At 34.7% G+C, this 22,007-nt stretch overlaps 1 protein-coding gene across 2 annotated transcripts in view; it reads left to right on the top strand.

Moving 5' to 3' along the window:
• Window positions 1–22,007, top strand: part of LOC123716503 (AF4/FMR2 family member 1) — a 198,734-nt gene that overhangs the window by 28,005 nt on the left and 148,722 nt on the right. Inside the window, exon 1 of one of the 2 annotated variants that reach the window (XM_045672330.1) lies at window positions 20,649–20,700. The exons of the other annotated variant lie outside the window; for it this stretch is intronic. The gene's annotated coding sequence lies outside the window, so the exon portion shown is untranslated. Of the gene's footprint in view, window positions 1–20,648; window positions 20,701–22,007 lie in introns of those variants that run through there. 2 annotated transcript variants of the gene reach the window in all.

Genomic DNA, 22,007 nt, shown 5'->3' with positions numbered 1-22,007 from the left:
TTATTAACTCGCATCAAAACTTGATCAGTTATAACTTTTCGTATTTCATTAGAAAACGTAAACACGTTGCAACAGCTTTTGAGGTGGCCATGGCATTCAATTTTTATTTATTGCTTAGTTGGAACCAGAATTACAAGTCCCAATACTATGTGATGACGAAAAAATTTCGCATTCATATTATGTAGGGAGAAAGTGAAAGGTCGCCTTGCCTCGCGTCCGTGACGATTAACCGGCCGAATCGTATGATCTGTAGATTATGTGGTGGCACTTGAAAATGAGATACATTCCAATTTTGTCGCTTAACCAACCACTACTTTGCAATCGCGTGACACTCGTCACCTATTATTTAGCGATATTAAGTTGATTGCCAATTGTCATGCACGAAACTGTGAAATGTTTTATGTTGTTGTTAAACTCAGATGGGATACCATTAATATAGGGAGTTTCGAGTCTGCTTTGAAGATGTAATAAAACGCTATTTACACTAGACAAACATTTTTTATTAGAATTTAATTACACATAAAATAATTGTATATTTTATACTATACCCCACACATAGACTTTTCTTTATTAATTACAGGGTGTTTGTATTTTAAACGGATTCTAGACCCGACAGTTAGTGCATAAATTAATAATTAAATGATCATTTGTTAATTGAATAGGCAAGTAGGGGATCAGCCTTCTGTGCCTGACACACGCCGTCGACTTTTTGGGTCTAAGGCAAGCCGGATTCCTCACGGTGTTTTCCTTCACCGTTCGAGCGAATGTTAAATGCGCACATAGAAAGAACATTCATTAGTGCACAGCTGGGCATCGAACCTACAACCTCAGGGATTACAGTTGCACGCTGAAGCCACTAGGCCAACTTTGCTCGACATTTAGTGGATACGTATGTATTTAATTTTTTTTATTGTATAGAATGTCCAACGCAACTGGTACGTACAACGGACTTATTGAGAGTCAAATTGCGGAAACTGAGCCCACAGACCAAAAACGTAACTGGTAATCTTACTATTGCAGTAGATTTTAGTCATAATTTTAGAAAAAATAACAAATAATAATTCCAATAGAATTCCGATCAAAGTTTACCGAACGATTGCAATCCAGAGCCAGCATATCATATAATAGCACAGCATATAAACTTCTATTAACTAGCTCTCAACTCAGGGTATATTGACTAGATAACAGACCCTTTGGGTTACTTTCCAACAATTTATTATATATAGATACCGCCCGGCTTAGATATTCTCGATGCCAGCGGGCGCGCGTGTGCGTTGCCGGCTTTAAGGAATGAGACACTCTTTTCTTTAAGGACCCTAAATTGAATTGGTTTGGAAATACTTCAGTGGGTAGCTGGTTCCAAATAGTGACGATGCCCGGCAAAAACTGCCTTAAAAATTGCGTTGCTGAACGACGGACTTGGAGGTGATACAGGTGGAATTACGTATTCTGCCTCGACTTATGTTGATGAAACTGAAAATTGTAATTAAGTAAAGGATTTACTGCCCAACGGCCTTCTTAAGAATGATAAATTTACAATTTTTATGTCGAACCAGCTTTCATAAAAGTCGTACAAAGTTATTTTATTAGCAAGATTTTAATCTTGACACTCGTTATCTTAAATTATGTGTAATAAATATTTAAGTACAAGAAGCAACAGGTCGTTTTATAGGTACGTTGAAGCGTGAACATTGTAACTGTATGGCCAAATTAGAAACTGTGAGACTATTAAAGTCAGGAACTAGACTCCTGTATAAAAATCTCATTGCATTTATGACCATATACTCTTTCGTCTCTTTCTATGAAATTCTGTTTATGATGTGACAAAAAGAGACGGTTTATTAATAAGTATCCACTTGTACCAGACACACGCCGTCGAGTTTCTGGGTCTAAGGCAGGCCGGTTTCCTCACGATGTTTTCCTTCATCGTTCGAGCGAATGTTAAATGCGCACATAAAGTCCATAAAGCAGGGATCGGGGTTTATTAGCAAGGTTTATAATTTACTCGACAAACGAAGTAAACTTAAAGATATGTTTGTGTTGTTGGTATAATAGAGCAAAACTATAATATTAATTAACAAATGAACTACAAGACTGTACGCACGTGCGCCTCCCACACTGTATTGCATTTGCTAGTAACGAAGACTTCAATATTTATTGAGTAATTAATGTGTGACTATTGCTTCGCTTAACTGCTGATATTCAGCTCAGTTGGTTTAAATTAAACTTGTCCTGCGTACGTTCAGGTTTTATCTTATTTATATATTTATTAACATAAAAATTATAACGGATGCAACGGGCCGACTTAACAACCGATCTCTTCCAGGCAAACCTGGTAAGGAAAAAACCTGAAAAAGAATCATAATGGGTAAAGGGCAAAAAGTCTTTAAAAAATTATATAATTCCCAACCTTAATCTTAAATAAGAAAATATTGATAAAATATACTTAAAACTAAAAAGCTATCTCACGGATTTATGAATTGCGATGCAATAGAAAATAATATAAGAATCTCTTTTCTATATATCGTGTTTTGTTCCTGGGTCCAAGAATTGGTCAGCGAGTCATTAGCATGCGCATTTCCACCACAAAAGAGAAGTCGAAACCCATTACAGAAGGTTTCTTTTTGTTTACCGATGTTCATTTTCTTTAGTACTTTAACCACTGTAATATGTTCTGTGCTCTGTTAGTAATTTATCATAAATGTTTGTACATATTCCTAATTTCGCTTAGATGATAATGATAATGTAATGTCGGTCAATGTTTCATAATGAATATTAAAATTTATCAGTTTGCGTGTTCCTGAAACCGCCCAAGGTCGCGAAGACGGTATCATTATCGTAAAACTTGATAATTACGTAGAATATTTCGACTGGCCTTGCCGCGAATCACGCGCAAATTTAAGTTAAATAATCAAGCCGTATTTTAAAAAATAATCTACACATATTATTAATCATTTATATGTTATAAAACTAGAAAGCTCTAGAACAGTTAGGAAGAACTTAGTAGTAGTATTCCTGGTCATTACTGGTTTACTAAGAAGCGTATCTATAATAGTTTTTATTGGTGTTCCGTTTAATAAAAAAGGAAACATTGTGCTTATGGAAGTATGGGATCGTAATTGTAGATTATTTGATTTGTATCGACACTTACAATGAAAAGCCACACCATTGCGAAGGCAATATACTGTAAAGCGCTAAGGAAGTTATACTGACATTCGCATTCGGGCCAGCCAGTTAGTGGTGTCACTGGTCGAGAATCCTGCCTTTTGGTTGGAAAAAGAGCTTCACTTTCCTTCTCCTACTTAACAGTAGCAGATTGTATTTTAAATAAATCTTACCAAGCCGTCTTACTTGACCTGCTTCTCACAAGGCGTATTTTTTAGTAGTTGTGAATGATAATTTTACGTATCGGGTTTTTAATGTTATGGAATGCTACTTGATATTAAACAAACGAACTAAATAATTGGCGCTCATTTAAAATTCTCGACGTCTTGCTACCAGCTAATTAAGTTCTTTAGTCTTGAACTCCTGTTTTTATTTTATCTTTTCACTTTTTTCTTTGTATTGTGCTGGCTCTATATTATGCAAGATCTATTGTTTGAAATATATTTTAATAATAGTTAGTTAATGAATCTTAAAACATATAAAAACTATTACCAAACATGTTTGTAAGCTATTTCATAATGTATCCTAAGATTGTTTCCTGGGTTTTAATACCTAAAACACCAGTCGTTATTACTACTGTTGATTTTTTATAGTAAAGAGCATCTGCTCTATGGTAAAGTAACCTTGAAGATATATTTTTCTCCTGCGCGTATTTGTAATCAGCCTTAAGATTATGAGCGAATCTATTCTGTGGTGCCGTCATGTGGAGTGGCTTCCCATTGAAGCATCTACTAATCTGCTACCTGGAGCTACTGCCGGTCTTCTAGCTCTGGAATATGGTGACGTTTGCGTCGTCTCATATACTGTTATATGGTGACGTGGCGAGCAAGTTCGTTCGGGTGACAGATTAACCGGCCTTAGTATTAAGCCGCCAGTCTCCGGATTTCCTCTTTGATTGTTCTCTTTTCAAGGTGTTCGTGAACTTCGTCGTTGGTTATGTACCATGGTACTTTTGCAATTGCTCTTAGGATCTTGTTCTGTTGTATGAAGATATTTAGAAATATATCACAATCACTGGTGGTTTGGCTACTGCAATCAGGGGTAATTAAACAGCTATCTAGGTTTAAATTGTAGGTAATAAGGAAATTTCTTAGAAGTAGACAAATGTATATATGAAAGAGAAGTGTTTCTACCATATGACTATTATATATAAACATATATGCCTGCGTTAAGTATTTATATGAAAAATCTTACAGCTGCAGCGTCTCTGATTTTTATAGACGTAGTTTAATACTTTCTGAAAGGAATGTTGGAGCTTTCAAATATTCTTTTTCTCTTTAGATAAAGCACTTTGACGTTTGTGTTTTTGGTGATGAACATGGTGTGAACCATCCACACGACTTATAGTCGTCATGCTTATGCATTGATAATTATATAAACGTGAATTATAATATGTAAAATAAATACATCGTGAACTTGGATATTATTAGGTCGCCATTTTATGTTATCAGTTCGCCACTTATTTTCGTATTCGATAAATTATTGAATTTATTTGCTCTATCGCTATCTTTTATCGCTATATTCGTGATATAAAGAGTGCTTTTACGGCACGTAGTAATTCCAGTAGCGTTTAATTTAATTGAATTTCCACGTCACCGACTAAGTTTTGTGAACTGGCGGTATTTTTTTCTAGAAGAAGGCTCGCAAATGCGTTGTCGGCGATTTAAGAATTGGTGCGCTCTTTTCTTAAAGTACTCTAAGGAATTTGTTTGGAAACACTTAAATTGGCAGCTGGTTAACGCAGTAAACACTGTCTTAAAATCGCTTAGTTGTGGGACGTCTCACGTCGAGGTAATAGCGATGGAATTTCCTATTCTGCCCCGATGTCCCATGATGAAACTCAACTGCAGGTCTCTGAAGAAGTCCTCTTAACACTCTCGGTCTTAAACTATGGTAGAAGATGTAGAAAGACATCTGTACTTTTGTGTATGTCTTAGCAGCTGGCAGTAATGTTGTTCACAGCAGGGGTAGCTGTGAACAACATTTATTTGACTTTAATAAATTAGTGACTAAGACACAAAAGCTGTCTTTTCCTAACCGAGGTGGATATGCGCATGCTAATGTAACCACTGAAATTAAATCTTTTGAAGCCTTTGATTTTCTTTCGCCGTACGATCAAGTATAACTTCTGCGATAGAAAACTCCATTGCAAAGTCGAGCCGAACTCCCCCGAGGTTTACAATCGCTTAACTACTAATTTTTTTTACAATAAATACTTAATTACCTTAGCAAATCAATATGATTTATGTCTTTAGTATAACTTGATTTTAATTCGCATTGCTATAAAATTCATCAAAGACGACCTCACGGACGAGTTATGAATTGTAAACATTTGCATCGCGGAAGTGTTGTTAAATTCCATCTACACGAAAATAATCCTGATTCACTCCAATGTTGTTGCAATGTCAAGCTTTCAAGGTTCGCTACTGTGATAATGTTCATTTCACGAGGTATTTAATTCACAATGGAGAAACAATGATTTTATTTCTGTTAATTACCAATCGATTTTTCTTGCTTTGGGGTGGAGCAAAACATCGTGAGGTATGTGGAATGGCATCCTTAGACCATCGTTCCTCAAGGGAGGTCGCGACCCTTGGGGGGGATCAAGTTTGTTTTAAAAGGGGGTCGCAGCCTGTAGAATAAATACAAATGACTACATATAGGTACAAAAGATTCGTAAAAATTTCGCTCTATGTACATATTATTATAATTTTACAGTGACGGTGAAGTGAAGACTGTTTTACATAACTTTTTGGCTTTTCCGTGGGTCGCGATGTAAAAATGGTTGAGAAACGATGCCTTAGACCAAAGCAGGCGTGTGTCGGCCTCAAAAGGCGTATCACCTAATTGTCTATAATAAAAACTACCATAAAATAGATCAAGAAATCTGAGGCCAGAACTAAGTTTCTATTTTATGTTATATTTTTGCTGTTTACTAATGTTTTCTACTAACTGCCGCCGCCGAACTTAATTCGAGTCTATAATTTTAAAAAAAACACCCTTTATCAGAAATAAACTATGTTGTACTACTGTTAAATTGTTATGTAAATCTCTCATACACACATACAACTGTATGTATTATTGTAGTTTAATTAAACTAATTTATTTTGCTGTCTCCACCAATTTGCATATAATTTCTCTTTAGATTATTATTCACAAAACATTTGCAAGATATATTTGATGGTGAAAAATAACTTCAGTAATTTCCAATTGTTTCGACTTCAATAACACAATTTATATTCTTTCAAGTTATTGATTAAGTTTCAACAAAGACGCGACCGGAATTTATTAAACTCACGACATTTTTATGGAAAGTTCTAAAATTTCGACTGATGTTCAGCAAGTGGTTTTTACACGACGTCACTTGCTATTATTATTAGTTCACTCCAGTGTTACCTTTATGATTTTCTTAATTGAAGGAATTTTGATAAATTAATCCGACTACAAATACCTATTTATTTATTAATTCTTCGTTGCATGTACATAAATATTCAATTGATATAATTAGATAATAATAAGGGCAACTGGCGGCGTTATCGCTTTCGAGCGATCTCTTCCGGTCAACAACTATGCGAAAAAACAATTTTAATTAGATAATCAAACTTATAGTTATTTAAATAAAATAATCAAACAAAACAAAGCAATTAAAACACGTGTAAACAGTGGTCAGAACAATATTAAAAAAGGAGAATTTTTAAATCAGATCCGATCAGTTAGTACCAAGGTTAGGGATATATAGAATGTCTAAACTACTACTACATTATCAAATATACTCTTACGAAGACACACCCATTCAAACATTCGTACACTCAGGCTTATAGGATTTTTGTTTAAATAGTAAATTGTGTTCTTAAAAACTATTATTATTATATATCACCTAAATTCCTCTTTACATGAACCACGAAACAGCTGTAATCTCGCAACACAGGGGCTAACGTTAGATCAATTTTGTCACAACAACAGTTATTGTTTTTAACTAATACGATTTTGTTAGAGGAAGCATAGTGTATCGTTCCAGCCCCTAGCAAGACATTTATGACATACATTCATACGAAATTTATCACACAAGAACACAAATTACTGTATTACGAGACATAACCGCTAATCAGCTCGTAGCAATTACGATTTGGAACGTATGTAGGCCATCCTAATAACCTAAATTATCGAAGCACGATTTATCTTTGAAGTTTTTTAATTTAAATCATTGAATACATAGGCCTGGGATAATTTTCAAGTCGCAAGCGGAAATTGAAAATTTTCTTCGCTTACTTCGGACCAAAAAGCAGACGTGTATCTTACAAACCGAACGACGCTTAGACATAGTGCATATAACTTATAGTATGCATTAAAAATATTAAAATAAAAGTTTTATTTAGTAATTAGTAGAAAAGCGAACAGTCTTTATGAGGTATCATAGAAAATTTTTGTGTGCTACTAAGCAGTGACAAAAAAATTATATTTAAGTTCGAAGAGGCAGCTAGTAATAAATATATTAGCCATTGTTAGACATACAATACAACATGTATGTTACACTTATCTATTATTATGATTTTCACGATGTGTGTTTTTATAATTATATAATAAGTATTATGCAAAAATTTCATTTTAATATTGTTTTTTGTTTCAGGTAAGTCAAAACTATTTATACACACGGCAATCTTCAATCGGATGTAATGGTCTTTGGGTTTGTAGTTAGTATTATTTAGTTTTATTGGATGGGGCCCATACCTACTGTATAACAGATCCTTGAAAAAAAAATTGTGTAAAATTTTAAGTGTGTTTCAAAAGATGTATAATTGTTTCAAGGAATAATTTAGACTTTTGTTTTAGTCAACTGTCGGTTAGTAAACTATGTTAAATGGTTTTGTATAATCTATTTTACGCTTATTGGTCTCGTAGTACTCAATCGAGTTTCCCACGAGGTGGTCGGCTAAAGCAATCTCGTTGGTATCGCCGCGATCATGCCTTCCGATAATTTTCACGATAAAGGAAAATTGATATTCGCATCTGTATCACGTGATAATGTACGCGTTTATCGTTTTACAATATTCTCACTGATGGGTTATTTTTATCACGCGTTCGAAATTTAAAATTCTATCGGAAGTTCGGCTTCCATATTTTGAATTATGGTTGGGTGAATCCTTGTTGCTTGCATTCTTCGGAAATAAGAATTCAGTCGCACGGGACATGACAAATTATATTTTTTCTTAAAATATTTGTGTTATTCCATGTAGAATAAATCAGTGGCGCTACAAGCTGTTTTTTAGGTCTGGGCCTCAGATTTCTGTATCTGTTTCATGACTGTTAATCTAATAGGCTTAAGCTTCTAATAGGCGACGTTTTGGGTCTAATGCTAATGGTTTTCTCACGATGTTTTCCTTTATCGTTCAAGCGATTGTTAAATGCGCAATTGAAAAAAAATCCAATAGTGCACAGCCGGGGATCGAACCTACGACTATCTATCAATAACCACTAAAACCACCTCCAGTAGTTCCTACGATGCATTCAAGAGGCTCCGGGATCGCTCTAGCATTCTACCAGGACGTCAACGGCATTACTGTTACGTTCGAAAACTCTGGTGCAGTATAAACTACAACAACTTCTCCTATTTACTCCGCGTCTTCTTACTCTAGGATCTCTAGAGCGCTCTCTCTCGTTCTGCTGTCTCCTTCTGTAGCATTATTTGCTCACATAAGGATACCATTGCATTCCATACCGCGTCACTGCTGTCCATTTTTTGGATTACACAAGGCAGAACAAGGTTGTTACCCCCAGAATACAGATTCTGACGGAGCTGAGACCACTGCACTTCGACCAGGATTCGAACCAGATACCCCTCACGTACACCTAATAAGACCGCTAGGCTATGAGGCCCCTAATATATTATGTCATATACGAATAAAATAGAAACAAATTGCTATATCATTTGAATTAATTTACTATCAAAGTCCTCAATTGATATAAACGGTATTTGCAAATAAATTAGCCACTTACGTGCATGTCAGACACAGAATTGTGTTTATCTTATTTTAACATCGCATTGTCTAGACAGACGGTTCTCAAACTCTAATAGTCTTATTATAAGTTGTTTAATAAATGTCGAGACACCACAGACAAATAATTATCTGACAAACGTGATACCGTTAGGCAACATTCTGATACGCCGCAAAATATGCCTATTATGTTTGGGATAATGTTATAATATGTTTTAGTTACACTAAATAACTTTGTTTTGTTTTTATTATATACTCATCAGCCTCTAAACACTCACACACTCGCATTGTAAGAAGGCTCGCTAGTACGCTGCCGGGCTTTAAAAGATTTCCAGATGCTCTTAAATAGGCTTAATTTGGCCTATGTGTTGCTTATTTAAAAACATGATAGCTATAGATATAAAATAGCTCTGATTTGGGTTCCAGATCTTTCGTTATCTGTAAAATTTTAAATTAAATTAAAAAGACATAGTATCTTCAGTCTTTAACAATCGTATAATAATGCCTCTGATGAACAATCAGAGGCATTATTTTTATTTTATTTGAGAAGCTCTGCCTTGCTCGATGTTAGTCGCTAACGTGTGGGTAGTGTCCGTATGCCGGAAACCGTGCAGTGAGCACAATGGACGCGCAAGCGCATACGATAAGTGAACGTGGTCTTGTGTACCATTGCCTTAATAATTAGGATAGATTAAACTTGCATGTAGCAGAAGTATATAACAGTTTTATCTTGAATAACGTCGATTCATTCTCTGTTTAAGACAGTTTCAAGAGATTAAATCGATTTTATAGATCACAATATGACCGGCCTTGATTTAAAGTACCCAAGTGGGACAGACATCATCCAGTGTAGGAAATCAGCCTGTTCGGCCCTGGATAGCTCTCTTAATTTCACTCCACGTCATTTCAGCTTCCTTCGCCTCTGCAATGATGCTTCGTTGCCAGGTCTGTTTTGGACGATCATTTTCTGAGGATTCTAAACAAGAGCTTGATTGGCAATGTGACTCAGATCCCTGCGGAGCGTATGGCTGTTTTATAGACCTGTAAATTGGTACCTCACTGCATAGCTGAAGATTTGAGATTAGTCGATAAAGAAAGTTGTTTTTGGTCTGATCTCGATCTACTGAAATAATATGAATTCGACCGGAACCTCACTGTTATGGATGTGGTTCATCGTCAAAATACGATTATCAACCAGCATCCATTTTTGCCGCGCTCTACCAGTATGTGGTACTGGCTGCCCGCTGAAGTCAATTGGTTTATAAAAATATTTTCAATATATTGAAATTTTGCTACAGTTGCTTCATTGAAAAACTCGTACAAATGATTATCGATGCCATCTTTAAAAAAACTAAATAAAGTAACGAAATCGCATCGCATTTATAATAGGATTTAATCGGATATAACAAATGTAACATTTCAAACCGACACGCTTTCAAATCAATGTTATGAATGAAAATATACATTTGATGCAGCGTAATAAATATCATTCCGTCCGGGCCTTCAAATGTCATTTATTTACACAATTCAATTTTGATATCTCTGTGAAACTGTTGATTTATTCTGTGGTCAGCAGAGTAAAATTCGCGTTTTTTTTATCCATTAAAGACGCTCTATTGCAATGGAATTTGGGCAAACGGGCTGTTTAGTGGTACCGCTTATAGACACTCATTGCCAGATGGTTCGCAAGTGCGTGGCTCTTTTATGAAGGACCCTAATTGGTTCGGAAATTCATTGGTGGGTAGTTTCGCATAGTGATCTGAGGTCCGCGGCAAAAACTGCCTTAAATAACGCTTGGTTGTGGCACGACAGACGTCGACGTGATACAGGTGGAATTTTGTATGGAATTTCGATGAAAAAACTCATCTGCACTTATTAATCCGAATAACTCTGAACACTCTCTGTGGTAAATGTAGTAGAATTCAGAGATAATTTATATCTATTTTTGTATGTCTGAGCAGGAAATAACTTATTTTTACTAAAAGCTTTGACTTTATTAAATGACTGACTGATTCGAACCGTTACCAGAAAGGTTGAATTCGGTCAATATTGATTAATTTAAAGCATAATATTGGGTGAATTTGTATCGTTTTGCGACATCAAACGTCTATGTTAAAGCAAAACGTAAACACAAAAAATTAGAATAAGATAAGCGTTTAATTTAATAATTTGAAAATTTCATAGCCTAGACACCATACATATAATTTTCATTATAAATCTACCGTAGACTGAGTACGTAAAAATCATGTATCGGTATTCGCTTTATAGCTAGGCAGTAGTTTCTTTGTAACAGTGATTACTAGTGTTTAAGTGTTCCAGTAACAGGAAGGCGATGCTCCCTGTTATTATGTGGCAACTGAATAAGTCGCTTCGTCGTATGGTATACGTAAAAAGCTGTAATGATAGAACGACTTTTTACGGCGGTTTTTTCATCTATAATGTAATTAAATTTGTATATCGTTTGCGTTTATGAATCAGTTTGATTGCTTCCAACTTTTATTTTATTTTATTTATTTATAAACACTTCGTTACGCTACAGAAAATAAAAAAAATAACATAGTTATATCAAAAGGAGTCTTCTCCACACTGAAATCTCTTCCACACTGACTAAAGAAAACAATAAATGAAAATGTATTAAATTACATAAGATAGGCAAGTAGTGCAAAAATACATTTTATACACAGTTATTAAGACAAAACTAAACAGGAACAAAAAAAAACAAACTAAACTAAAAAGATGATACATTAAAAATAGAAAGTAATAAGACACATAAATCACGATAATTTAAGATAAGTCTCACGCCAGTTAGTATTTGGAAAGAAAGTTAGGGGTGTGATGTGGACAGGTAATGTTTGACTAAATTTTAATGTCTTGATATTAGTTTAGGCATCCCATTGTCCCATTTTTCCCTCCTTTCATAATAACGCGTTTTGGCCAAAATTCACCAATATCCAGATTGAGCATTCTGCTAACTAGGTCTGGATATACAGGAATTTTTTATCACTCCAGGTTTGCATATAAGTGCTTGTCCTATTAAATAATGTATTTTGTTTCTCTCATGTACCAATGTGTCAGTGTGCCGAGCGTTGGCAAGCTTTTGTTAAATAAATGTTTGATGTGATTTTATAAGGATTCATATACATCAAACAATGAGCAAGTTTTTATACAGAACTAGACAGACGTTTGGCCGCAATCACACCTGTGATCTGCGACCTATTCGAGGGTACGAATATCCAGGAGATGCTAATTTAAGCGCTTGTTCTCTTTGGGAGAGATCGAGAAGGCAACGAGTTCAACTTCGCTCTTTTTACAAGTGACGACTAAGTTACTTCATTTGCCGAATAAAATATCGTGAGGAAACCAACATCGAAAATCGAGTTGGCATATCTTAGTCATGTATATTAATAAGCTGCGTATGTTACATATGTTTATAAAGTGAGATTTTGGAAAGCAATATCTTCATTAGCACAAGTTGTGTTATGTAAAATATTGTAATTGTATTGTATATAATATTGTAATTGTATGCATAAATGTTGTTTTAGAACTGTTAGCAAAATGTAGTTTTAATTGAATAATAATTTAATTGTCGAATAAGCTGTATTGTTAATATAGCAGAGAGTATAATTGGTACAGCCTGTTTATCAAAGTTATCGATAACTGAGTATAGAGTATAAATTCATAGTAGTGTAGTTCGTCGATTACAAAATATGGACAAAATAGAACGCGCCAATTTTATTTTATTGACAAGAACTTATAAATAAAAAATAGGAATAATAAACTACAGTTTAAAAACAATATTGGTGTGACCTATTTCTAAATTGATCAGGGCATTCGGCGTGTTGCTGACACTGTTCATAGAAAGTGGTGTTTGCGCTGTGTTTGGAACAGTGAATGTTAAAAGGCCAACAATTGTATACAGAAATTACGTTTGCATACAAACCTATCTTGTTATGTGTCAATATATCGTTATCCTCCTGACACATTCGAATACTGTTAGTTTATGTCATTGCTTAGGACATTATACACAATTATTATTGAAGTCGATTTCCTTCATCTATTCCATCAATTCGACTTAGGGCCTATCCAGACCGACCAGTTCTTAAGGTCGGCGACGTACTCGCGAGCCCTCTGGCGCTGAGAGTGTCCATGGGCGGCGGTGTCACTTACGACTGTGTTTTCTTTTTTGTTCCAAGCCCCATTTTAGCCTTTCTAAATTTCTTATGTAACATACCTTTTAATATTAAATGATTGAAGTAACTTAGATTATAGGTTTGAGGAAATTGTTAACGAAAAACAGCAAGTAAATTTTCAAAACGTAATGAAAAATTTAAATTGATAATTTTAATAAAATTTCAAAGAGAGACCCCCCTTAACAATCAAATTGCCACCCCGTGGGCCCCACGTTCGGAAACACGGATTTAAACCCGTTTGCCCCCGATCTCTAAAAAAATCAGACTTCAAATAATCCTGCTAATGGCTCTATGAATTTTTTGGGTGTTTTTTTATGGAAATGCGAGCTACCGTGTCACTCAGTAATCAGTCCTAACCGCCGCCTATGAGTACAAGTTTATATTATGGCTGTCGGATTATTTTATTATGTCCTGATTCGATCCCAAGGTGAGCCAAGCCGCTGTAGCTAACAAGAAATCGAAGCTAATTACCCCACACCTGGATATGCTTAAGCGCGGTCGAAGGTGTGTTCCATGATGTTCATTAATTAACCCAATTGAGTTGCCGTGTTCCGTCCACCGATTAATTATGCAGAGTTATTAGTCAATGATTTAATAGGTTCCTTCTCAATCCAATCACACGGTTCGATTATCTGATTTAAGCCGTTTCGTTAATTCTTCTAATTTTCTTCTTTTGTTTTAATAAGGCCTTGAGACTTGGTTAAATAATAAATATATATTTAAGTGCTTGAGTATATATTAGTTCGATGTGTATTAAACTTTGCCGTATTATATTTATTACGTAACCCTACTACGGCTAGCATAAATTAAACAACGAAATACTATTATTCAAAAAAGAATTGAAAATTTCTTTATTCAATTGTTTTGGAGCCGCTGAACTAAGTCTGGGGAGACCTGTACATCAGGTTACTCCGCTCTTCCAATGGTATAATGAAGTAACTTAACAATAATTGAAACCAAAATAATATACTATGAAGAAAAACAAAAAGCTAATACTTATTACTAAACTAAAGAGGAAGATTTACACGGACGAGTACATTAGTACACACCAGAATGATAATCTTAGGGAAGGGATACTGACGAGAGAGCCAAAAATGGGATACATAATACATATGTATTAACAATATGGTTCAAACATTTACGAAAGGAAAAAAATCAATGAAAATTATTAAATACATTTAACCAATACCTCAGGTTTGTTGTGTGAAAGTGAGTGTATGTACGTAAAGGTGTGTATGTAGGGTGAGCTCATGCACACACACACAGATCATTAGAGTTGAGAACTGGCAGTAAATGTAAAATTAGAAGCATATTTCTTTTTTTTAATGTTCATAAGTGTAAATTGTGTTTACCTATATGAATAAATGATTTTTGATTTTTGACTTTGAGATGCAGGTGATGGATATTCTTAATTCTCTTTTAAACCATATTCCGCGATAGCTTTCAAACGAATCAAGGTTTACATATTGGTCGTTGTATGTCCGGGCTACGCGATAGAAAAACATAAATTTTCTTACTTACCTTCAAGGTCTCTCTCAAAGCTTACTAAGAGCATGATCATTAAATTTAATAAGGAAAATTAAATAAAAAGTGTGACATTATGTAAGTGTTTGTTACAATTTTATATCGCAGTAAAAGCGACTTCATAACGCTACAATATGGCTCAGGCTTTTAAATCTTTTTCAAACGCTCTATGACCTCGTTATGCAAATTCTCTTGTCACATTCACAATAGTTTAATATCTTTCACAAATTACTCTGGTTTGTTGGTAGGTTAATAAAAACCTGAGGCCCAGACCTAAAAGGGTTATGGACATTCTTAATGCCAGAGGGTGCGCGAGTACGTTGCCGGCCTTTTAAACATACAGAGGTATTTTTACGAAAAATATAAATGATAAAATAATTGAATTAAACGGGTAAGACGAATTCAAGTATTTGTTATTTACTTCTTGACGTCCATAGAAGGTTTTTATGAAGAGAAAAGATTGAAAAAATATATATAAAAAATTGTGTATATGTATGTAATAGTTGTTACGGAATAAGTTTTTTAAGTTTTTATATAATTTTTCTTTTTGTTAACTGTGAAACTGTTGGGATACATCCAATACTCTGTATTTTCTTTGATTTCTTTTTTATTTCTCTTACAGTGATAATTCTGTTTGTTTCCTAATAATTAATTTTATTTAACGATAAAAACACTATATTATCTACAAAAGTTAATTGGAAATTCTCACGGACATTTTAATAGAATAAATTTCTTTTATTTTGAGGCAAAACAATTTTCATAAAATGTACGCAAAGGGTTGCAAATTACGTGTCTCATTTGCGTAGTTACAGTAACCGAATCCGCCGCAAACGAGTTCAATCCAGTTTTGGATGGCTTTAGCCGGTTCCCTGATTATCTGCCGGATCTAATGACAGGATTATTCTTCGATTTGAAGTTCTTTTACTTTATCCACTGCTAAGCAACTTACTTGTTGATTGTACTTGACCTAATTAAGTTTTTTGGAACCGGTGTTTAGGGTTTGTTTAAATCGTGTATTATGTGCCACTAATACTTTAAAGTGAGTGTTTTTGACCTAACTATAGATATTCTAGACTGTTCTATAAAAGTCAATATGTAATATATATAGGTGTTGGAATGTTTGGAATATCGTGGATCGCGAAGCGTTCCAATACATCGATCCTGACTCGAACTCCGCATACGGACTCGCCTGTCTACCATATGCCGATACCGAATCATATCTTATTTCGGCCACACAATGCGCAGAGGCGCTGAGAACTTGGAGAAACTGATAGTGGTTGGTAACAAAGAAGGCAATAGATCGGGCTCTTCACCAACCACGTGAAAGACTCATCAAAACAGTATATTGTTATAGGATTCGCTGGACAGAAACCGGTGTGAAAACAAAGGTTTCCTTGATGAGAACGATACTTAGACATGAGCTACCGACTGAAGCGAGAGATAGATCATATACGTACGATCTTCGTATACACTTTTCGTACTAAATGCTGCGCTGGATGGCCTATTGCGTGGGACTTTCATCCCTGAGGTCGTAGGTCCGATCCCCGCCTGTGCACCAGTGGATTGTGTCTCTATGTGCGCAATTAACATTCGCTCGGTCGGTAAAGGAAAACATCGTATGAAAACCGGCTTGCCTGAGACCCAATAAGTCGACTGCGTGTGTCAGGCACAGGAGGCTGATCACCTACTTGCTCATTCGATTGAGAAATGTTCATTAAACAGATACAGAAAACTGTGGCCCAGACCTAAAAAGGACCACTGTAATACATCCACCGTAGTGTATGGAATAAAATGATGGATTTTATTTAATTAGTAACATTAACGGTTGATATAGATTATATCTTCTTATGTATGTATTATACATGTTCAGAGAAAACACACGCGCATAACGGTTCTAAATCTGACAGATGTAAAGATTACAACAATTCCAAAGCACGTAGACAAAATTCGCGGTAAAATGTCGCCTCAGCGCTTTCCAGCTAGCGGTGCACGCTCAAGGTTGACGTGAAGTAGGTACATAAGAATCGTAAATGAGCTAACTAATCTTAACTTACCAAGAATCGCGGCGCTTTGGAGAAAATTACGATACTTTCAGTTGAAAACTGTTTTAACTGCTTGACTCTTGATTAATTTCGAAATTTATATTTATGCCGAGATTATATAAATCGGTAAAAGTTTTCCGATAGTTGGGTACGTACACGATATTATAGAATATTATAGCTTATAAAACAGCATATTTAATAGATTTAGCCATAGCCAAAACTTACAAGAAATATCGCTCATATAATCACGAAATATATAGATTTTAAATGAAATTTAACTATGTGGACCCTTGACAAAGTATCAATAGTTATCATAACCGCCTCCAGAATAATGTCGAAACAGATTCACGGATCTATGAATCCTTCAAAAAACAGTTAAATTATATAAAACCCGTAAATTCCTACAAAATAAACCATATAAAAACTGTGTTCACTTGGTGTAGGCCCATTTGAAACAGGCCCTTGGTGTAGGAAGGTGTACCAGCATTATGAATCGATCTTGAGTTACCAAACATATTAATAATATCGTGTGTATACATATATACACTGTCGTGATATCATAGAATATAAAATAGCCATAGATAAGTGATAATCCTCACCGCAAAACCTTATACCGGAGTCACGCCAAAAATAATTGTTTAATCAACCAAATTACAAGTAGCCGAGAGAGTGCCTATTTAAGCGTAAAATATCAATATTTGCTGTATAATTATTCGTTTATATATTGCATATATGAAAATTCCCCTGCAGGCAAAGGCTATTATTTATTAATTTGCTGGAGCCCACGAAGCCACGAGGCAATAGTGTAATTAATAGTTTTCATTAAATTCGCCCTCGTGCAGTATTCAAGTGCGCATTTATGTAGGTCGTGAGTAATGCCAGTGTGTACTTGCAGTAGGGAACAAAGAAACGCTCAGCAGACCATTTGTTTTGTTAAGATTAAAATTATTTCGTTAAGTTATTTTTGTTATTTTCACTTTCATACTAATTTAGGATTCAAAACTAAATCCTAATGCGTTCTCATCTGTCCCTTTTTATCACGGTGTAAAAACAATTTGACTGACAGATATTAAAAAGTACTTTAGTTTTTATGATTGAGACGCGAAATTTACAGGCATATTTAATAAGCGACCTGGTCTGAATAAGTGAAATTCAGTCGGTCATGTCTTTCATCGACCATGCTTACAATTATTATTATATCTGAACGAAATTGGAGTGTTGTAATACATTTTCAATTGTAACATGCTAAGGCTCTTATGTATACACTTTTTGATCATATGGATGGAAGAACCAAAAACTGTAGTCACTGCAAGACACAAAATAATAAAAATAATTAACCTAAATTGTAATGACAACAATAGCCATTTAATATGTAATTTTTTTGTAAAAAGTATGGATTTAAAAAAAATATATTCAACAGTGCTGGCTTCAGCATGCGACTCTCATCCCTGAGGTTGTAGGTTCGATCCCCGGCCAATGGACTTTCCGTATTAAACCTCGAACGGTGAATAATAACGTGAACCGTCTTGCCTTAGACCCAAAAACTCAACGGAGTGTTTCAGGCACAGGAGGCTGATCACCTACTTGCCTATTAGATTGACTAATCATCATAAAACATATACAGAAATCTGAGGCTCAGACCTAAAGGAGTTGTGGCGCCACTGATTTATTTATTTTATACACTATAATCTGAGGTTCGACTCAGGCGTTAATACGGCGTTTTTATATTGAACTAACTGAAGTTAGTGACTGTTAATGCGTTAATCATGTATGAATGGGTCTCGACAGCTGGCCCGCGGTATTGATTCCCATTGTTGTCTTATTGCATATTTAACAAAGTTTAAGAGTTTTATAATAATTGCGAGCAATTAATCAGATTGTAATGTGAAGAACAAATTAAATCGTAAAAGAAAAGGATATTTCTTATAGTTCTTTGTTTTTAAATGATAATTTATATGTAAACCAAATATAAATAGATTGGTTAGTGTTTAAAAAAATATTACAATAGAAGTTGTATCTAAGAGATTTATTTTTATTTATAAAAAACAATCTTATCCTAACAGGTGACCCTAAATCGACAAGAATGCATAACCAATAATTTTGTTTTACAGACGATACAAAAACAAACAAAGGAAATTAATTAGACAAACAAAATTACATAAAAAAATACTAACTGATAATAGAACTTTTTTAGTTAACTCAACGGACAATAAAAACAGGTCAGTTTTCAGATGATTAGTCCTAGATGTTGGCACATGAAGTAACGCTGGACCATGTTAGCTTCTGACGTACCCATCAGGCATTTTAAGAATCCAAGTCCAAATCCAATCCAGCAAACGTCAAGTATAATAATAACGTTATAATTATCATTCTTAAATTACACATTATATTTCGATCAAAAACAGTCTTCGACGATATGAAAGTCCCTAGTATTGCATGGACATGCAACGACAGTGTCCAATCGACTAATCACGTTTCGAGTCACGTGATCTAAAATAAATAAAATTTTATACGAAGTACTAAATATGTTGTTTTTATATATTAAAGGAGGAGGATATAATTACCGCCGAAGTGATACGATAAGTGTCTATAGAGTCACTCATATTGCCAGAGGGCTCGCAGGTGCATTGCCGGCCTTTAAAATTGTACCTATAGCAGCTTCTAGATTTTATTTATAAAAGAGGGTTAACAAAAATAAAGCCACGTATATCCAAAGTAAGTTTTGTTTATCTTCAAAGTATACCCTGAGATACTGACCGCATAGCCGACTTAAATCTTGAAATATTTAAATGTAACATTCTATAATAGGTTCTGGTTTCCATGTTTATTTTAGTTTTAACCTGGATAACCAGACCGCGAAGGAAATGGCAAGATGAATGCATATTTAAAGAATGTTAACGAGAAACGCTTGGCAAGTAGCTGTGGGGGAAAGGATTTTTCTTTTATAGCAGGTTTAAAACGCGTTTTCTAAAGTGATGATAGTTTGTAATTCTTAAAAGACCGGCAGCACAATCGCGAACCCTCTGGAAATCTATATTTACTAATGAGTCATTAACTGTGTAATTGATTGACAGAGGGAACGGGGGAAAATAAATTATTGTTATCAAATTTTAATATGGTCATAATTAAATAATGTTATATTAATTGGGCTGCACGCGTTCTATTCAATGAAAGGTTCATATATGCAGAAAAATGTCGTAACATTTCCCTAATCGCATCCGTACGAAAACCGAAACAAGCTAAAAGATGTTTACCAGAAGCAATAAGAAATTCACGTTTTCCTGAAAATTAATGAGAAACGCGCCGTTTAATACCTTTTGGCATCGCCGATTCACAATACGGCGCGCCCGCTTCGACTAATGATAAATGAATGCCGAAATCTTGGAAACATAGTTGTCTTCTTCATTCGCAGACACCGGCCGAGTCTCCGTCTCGCCGGACCCGAAGCGTTTTAACCCGGATAAATTACATCCTATTAACTCACTTCCGCTCCTCGATTTCAGATTCAATGTCGCTCGAGTTAAGGATTAAAATTGCACGATTACCACGCAGCGGACACAAATGTTTACATAAGACTTTATCGGCTTTATTATAAAGTCGATGTTGTATTGTTACCGTTGCGGCTTGCGTCGTTACGGTCCCGCGTGAGGTTATTAATTTGCTGTCAAATAAAGGGGCCGCTCAGTTGGGCGTGCGTGTCGGAGCGAATTTCTGCCATACTTTGGAATCGGTAGTGATTATTTTTTGTTGTCTTGACCGGATTCACAGACTGAGACGTTCGAGCAAGTATATTTTAGTTTTATAACTTTAAATGAACAGCTAATTATGAATCTGTGGTTTACATTTTTATGATTCTTTATTGCAATTAACAAAGCATTGTCGGTGGTACCTTATCTCTTTTACTCATAAGTATTTCTTAAACATGCTTTTAAGAAATATTATGAAGTTATTAAAGCCTTTATGGTGTAATTAAATTGCTTTTAAAGGGCCGTTATGGGCTGGGCTTACTATCAAATAAACATTTTTAATTAAATTTGAAATGTGTTTTTTTTAACATTAGGTAATAAAAAGTTTTGTGTTACCTTTGAAAAGAGAGTGTAACGGATAGCGCAGAACTGAGTCTATTTGACAGTACAGTGTACGCAAGATGTTATCTTCTCTAATCTAGTTTGACCTCATTCTTATTCAGTACTCGAGTTAGAACGGTTTCTGGTACAGCATCCCGAATGCGTTGGGATTACATGCGATTTTACGATCCCATTTATTTGATTGGTTTTTCGTATTAGGATGTAATTATTATGATAAAGGTCGATTTTATTTACAAAATTATTATTTCTATAAAAATCTATGTTCGTGTGTGCGCGTGTATGTTAGCTAATTTGCAATGCAAATATTACAATATGCGGAAATTAGTTCTATATTTAGATTTATTTTTAGTTTAGTACTAATTATTTCCATTGTGAATGATATTAGTGTACACAAAAAATATGTTTTTAACTCATTCTATTGTACCAACGATTTAAGATATATTATTTGACGGCTAAGTAAATTAAATAAAATAAAAATTATGTACTTTATTTGACTCAAAAACATGATATTTTGTACTTACATTCTATAGATTGTAGTCATACAATAGGCAACGAAACGTTGAGATACAATATTAATTTTGTTTGGTCTACATTTCACGCTATTATCAACTACAAAGAGAAGCATAAAGTCATCAAATTTTATTAAACGACTCGAACAGTGTAACGAGGTATATATTTCATATTAAGGGTAAATTAACTAAATTGGTTTTGCATAGCTAATGGGCCGATGCGAGCGCCGCCCGCCCACGCCCTAACAGATAAAATCTCTGCCCTTTAAAGGTGAATCCTGCGAGATATTGAACACGTGTTTAAATACATATAAAACCCTTGTATGCTTTTGCAAAAAACGTTTTGTGTCTTAGCTTTTTAACCAAATGACACTAGGTGATGAAATCACATTGAGTTTATCGAAGAGATATCATGTCTTTGGTGGTTTAGTACAACATATGCAATAAACTTTAATTAAACAATGTGACAAGCCCGTATCACCTCGACGTCCGTCGT

The sequence above is a fragment of the Pieris brassicae genome, chromosome 1, assembly GCF_905147105.1.
Source record: "Pieris brassicae chromosome 1, ilPieBrab1.1, whole genome shotgun sequence".
Classification (NCBI taxonomy): Eukaryota; Metazoa; Arthropoda; class Insecta; order Lepidoptera; family Pieridae; genus Pieris; species Pieris brassicae.
Note: the sequence above shows the minus strand (reverse complement) of the source record. Positions and strands in the feature narration are given on the sequence as shown.